Here is a 5284-nt window from a genome sequence, read left to right on the forward strand (position 1 = left end):
TGGTTCTTGATTTAAGTGATTAAAAATACCATTTAAAAAAAAAGTCTTTAATTTTCCATTTGGAATAAAGTCTGAAATTAGTAAAAAAATAAATAAGTATAATCACAAATAAAAACAACAAAGGTTTAAAATGTTATTCCTAATTTAATTACCTATCTTAAAATGTTATAGGCTTGATACGATGGATCTTAATTCTCTTGCGTCAGTCAAAATTGTGAGTCAAGATTTAGGTGGGCCCCAGAAGATTTAATGGCTTCAAAGTGAGTCCTAAAGTTTTTAAAGTTTGGGAATGGCTGCTTTTATATCAGTCAGTGACATAGCAATGATGGCACCGTAGACACGTCCGGGCTTGTTTATGCAGGCCTTTTGTTTTCCGTGATTTATAAAGTCTTTTTGCCACTGCTGCTTCTTCAATACAATTTGTGTGGTTTGTCTAGAAACAGAATATCACTAAGTGTAGCAAACTTCATAGTGTAGCCTGTAAGACACATACCACCACAAAGTCCACATTTGTTAAAACCTCTGGATTCTGCATCCAAATTATGTTCCAGATCAAACTCAAACTAAAATCCCTCATTTTATAGGACATTATCTATATGGTCACCAAATTTCATCACTATCCTGTCACAACTTTGAGTTAAATTTGCCACATGCCAAACATTTTCTAGATTTCTGTTCCAGAATATAGTGTTACGTCCAAAATTGAGCAACTTGTTTCCCAGAACATTGTGCATCTGCACATCAAATCTCACTGAAAACCATTCAGTAGTGTTTAAGTTATCCTGGTAAAAGACAAACACCAGTAAAAACATTGCCGCTTTGGCGGAGCACATTAGAATTTGGGGTGCAAGATGTGAGCAAATGTTTTACTGTTTAAATAGCGCTACAGGAGGAATGGCTATCTTTTCTCCTCACGGACTTAAATTACTTTTTTTTTTTTTTACTTTAAGTCTATTGACTTACTTTTCACCAGAGCAAGTGTAAACAGATACAGCAGTCTGGTGAAAACAGACTTTAAAAACGAAAGTCAAAATGCACCGAAGAACACCGACGGTGTTCAGAACCCTTGGACATTCAAAAGACCAGACATTATAAAAAAAAAAAAAAAACCTTCCACAAAAGTCTGCAACTACTTAGCCTATACCACAGCAGAGCTAGGCTAACGTTATCTTCTGGGCTAACTGAAATTGTCAGACGTTTTTGCTAGAGGTGGGCGGATCGATCCTAATATCGATACCAACGCTGGTACTGAATGATCCTCATGTAAAAAGATCGATACAAGCTTTTTTTTCTCTCCCATACACACTGACTGCTGCCAACGCAGATTCATCAAAGTTGACTGTAAGAGCAGCGCTGCGCTGTGTCACACAACACGGAGCAGCGCACCCTTGTATTGTGGTTTGTCAGCCCTCTACCTCAGGAGATTTTGTTTTAAGTTGTGTTGAGTGATATTTTTTAAACAAAAATGTTGATTGTGATAAAGTATTTGTTGTCACGTACAATAAAAGTAAGTCCCTTCAGCTGCTCCCTTGTTTGCACTCGGGGTCGCCACAGCAAATCCAAGGTGGATCTGCATGTTGAATTGGCACAGGTTTTACGCCGGATGCCCTTCCTGATGCAACGACACATTACATGGAGAAATGTGGCAGGGGTGGGATTTGAACCCGGAACCATGTACAATGTTTGGCAAAATTCTATCCTAGGTCTTTTGGATCCTTTGACTCTATTAAGCTTAAATATGAAAAAGTATCGGTATCGGCGATACTGGGCCTGTTTACTTGGTATCGGATCAATACCAAAATTCCCAGTATTGCCCACCTCTAGTTTTTGCCCCACGTAGCGTTCAGGGCCCCCCCCCCCCAAATGAAAGGCCGGAATCTCCGAGCCACCCTGCTCAGAGCGCCGCTGTCATTGGACCGACATCTCTATTTTAGCATTGTGGGATAGCTCGCCGGACTACTTTCGTGAAACTGCTCAGCGTGCCGCTCTCACTGGAGCAACAACACACCGAATGTGTCTCTGTGTTCCAGATAGAGCTCTTTCAATGCAGCTTCTTGTTCTGACTTTAACATGAAGTTGACACCCAAGACTTTCATCGCCAACTGTAAATGGTAATTAAAACATTCCAATCATATCTTTCTGAATTCTTCCGCATCAAACGCCATCGTGTCAATGTTTACAATGCTCACAAACTTTTAAGTTTCTTAAATATTTATTATGGACACTCTTAAAATTTCAGTTTTCTTTATAATTTTATTACTGGTAAATTGTAGAAGTGATTTAGATGAGATATACTCATTATCTCACAGGATTATATCACAATTATCTGGGAACTACTTTTTGCGCAGGAACTCATCAAGCACATCGGCCGCGGGCGCGTACTAACACAGAATCCCCAGAAACTGTGGAAAGTTGCTCGGCCAAAACGAGAGCGCCACTAGCTTAGCTTGTGACAAGCTAAGCTAGTGGCGCTTGTGAGAGTGTGTCTCCGAGCTTTCGACGGTTCTGAACGCGACACAGACGGCGTGGGTTTTTGTTTGACTCTGTGCTTTTTGCTCGTGGTTAGATCAGAATCGCTTCTTGACTCACCGTCCATCCGGAGTTTAACACGAAGCTAAACTCTCAGGACTAGTATATCTGATCAATTCATCACCTCTGACCACAGCTCGAAGCTCGGAGGCCCTGACGGTCAAACCGGGACTCGATCACCGCCCCAAAGACTCACGAGTCCGTGTCCTATCATCTCCGATCAGAGCAGAGCCCGACTCAGACCAGATCAAATAAGATCAGTGTGTAGATTTTAATCACATTCACTCCAACAACAGCACACACTCTCACCAGCACGCGCACAATCTCTCTCACACACACACACCATTCGAACTGAGCAAAGAACATCCGGGGTTGTCTCTTAAAGGTCGCAAAGAATTATGGGACACGGAAAACAAAGATGTGTATATGTCGCCCCCATGTGGCCACGAAGAGAAGACCCACTTCTATTTCAGTGATTTGTGCTGATTTATTACAAATCAAATAAAACGTGCAGGGATTAGTGTGTTTGTTAAGGTTCCACCACCATCAGAGGAGGGTGTAGGTTATGTCACTATGTCTGTTTGATTTTGGTCAGAATATGTTAAAAATAAATCAAAGTGATGAACAGATTTTGAATAAGGATTGTAGATAATTCACTTTTGGGTCAGGAAGGAGATATTATTTTTCAGATCCAGTTCTCTCACCAGTTTCTTTATATTTAATTTAAAAATTGCTTTTGTTTGCTTGTTTTTGTTTTATTTTGTTTTGTTTTTATGTGTTTCATTATTTACTCCTGAAAGTGTAATTACGGTGACAGACCAGTTAAAAATAAATGAACAATTTATGACATGATAAAAAAGAGATTAAAAAAAGGGATTAAAAAAAAGCATTTCAACCTACTACCCCTGGTTCTCAAGACCAGGCACCTAAGTGGCTCTACTCTACTCTTTTCTACTCTTCTGTTTTACTCTGCCTTTATAGATATGTAAATATACCTTAGTATACTAGCATAGTTCCACCTTACAATTGGAATATAATATATAAGATATACCTTACTGAATTTTCATGACATTTCACTGAGTCCCATGAGCCTACCACCGTGGGACTCAGTGGAGCTCAGCTCGAAGAAACAACATGGTTTCATCTCCATGTGGGCTCACCACCTGCAGGGAGTCTGCAGAGGTATGGTGTGCTGTTTTTCTGGCTGTGGACGGGACAAATGCCTACACAGACTGCACATTTGGTTATGGAACTTAACTCTTGAAACGTGGAATGTTTCCTCTCTGGTGGGGAAGGAGCCTGAGGTTGACACACTTTTACAATGTTGCATGGAAGCAAGAACGGGACCTCTGGATTGGCAAACTGGTGTGATGGTCCCCATCTTTTGAAAAAGGTCACCGGAGAGTGTGTTACAATTCTAGAGGTGTCACACTACTCAGCCTCCTTGGAAAAGCCTATGCCAGGGTACTAGAAAGAAGTCATCATTAGTGACTGATTGACATAAATAAATTAATTCCCTCAGTTAATTGAATCATTTATTGAGAAAAAATCTTGCACCCACCCAATGTGGTACATCAATTTTTAAAATTTACACATGTCCTGTATTTTACATCAATATTTATTTATTCATTGTAGTGTTTAGTGTTATGTGTCGGACGCAGCCCGGAGAACCGACCAGCGTTTGAAGGACCCAGTATAAATAAGCAGAGCACGGTACAAAGGATAACAGAGTTTAATGAACATAACAGTGCTGTGAAAAAATATAAAAGTGCGCGGTCTGGCGTGGTGGTTTTGCGGTGCACTCCCAGCAGCGCCAACGGTCCGAGCCAGAACCAACCCGGACCCAAGGACCCCGCCGACACCCCCCAGGTGGCCGCGGCAAACCGAGTCTGTGACAGAAGGAATCATTATGTGAGTCCACACTCAACACACAGAGAGAACGCTCAAAGGTGCACAAACAGCAAACACTTCCTGGCCTAATTACTAATCAGCTTCCCACCCTGCAGGCATGGAACACCCAGTTCACAAAACTCCACTGCAGAGGAAGCTGACCACACGACCAACATACAGCTCAATATAATAAGGTGTGAGGGACACCACATTTACTGACTGTATAAATGTTAGTCACAAAATCTAACGTACCTCAGGAAGTGTGCTGACGAGCGTGAGACCTCACCCCCTCCTCTTTCACAGACCATGCATCAACCTGGACGTTCTCTGCATCCACTGATGATGAGATGGCTCCTGAGACGACGATCTCACCCGTCTGGTCACAAGGTCGAGTCTCTGGCAAATACACACTGTGTACTCCAGTCTTAAATGCCACCATGTTCCAATCCATGTAGATGCACCACAGCTGTGAGTCCTGATGAGCCGCAGGTGATCAGCCTCAGGTGATCAGGGTGAGGTCCTGATAAACTCAGCTACACAGCCACTCAGTCCCAAATGCAAGCCACCTGGAAGGAAAACAAAAGACAGGACAGAAAACAGAAACAAAAGGCAGCCAGGCCCCCCAGCCACACAACAGTTTAGACCTGACAATATTTAACTAGAAGACAATTTTGAACTTTAGAAAGTGTTATTTATTTATTTAGTAGTATATTTTGGTTGTTTGTGTTGTAGTGGTTCAGTGCAAAAACCCATGCGCCATAATGTCACATCTGATGTCATGACACCATCCAGCAACGAGGAAAACAAATGTATTGATGCTATGTAGATCTACATTTTTCCATACAGAAAATTGATTAGGAAATCA

At 41.6% G+C, this 5284-nt stretch overlaps 1 non-coding gene across 1 annotated transcript; it reads right to left on the reverse strand.

The window, feature by feature from the left end:
• Window positions 1–2562: 2562 nt before the first annotated feature.
• Window positions 2563–2868, reverse strand: LOC117513158. Its single transcript, XR_004561477.1, has one exon.
• Window positions 2869–5284: the final 2416 nt, after the last annotated feature.

The sequence above is a fragment of the Thalassophryne amazonica genome, chromosome 6 (genome assembly GCF_902500255.1).
Source record: "Thalassophryne amazonica chromosome 6, fThaAma1.1, whole genome shotgun sequence".
In the NCBI taxonomy this organism is placed as follows: domain Eukaryota; kingdom Metazoa; phylum Chordata; class Actinopteri; order Batrachoidiformes; family Batrachoididae; genus Thalassophryne; species Thalassophryne amazonica.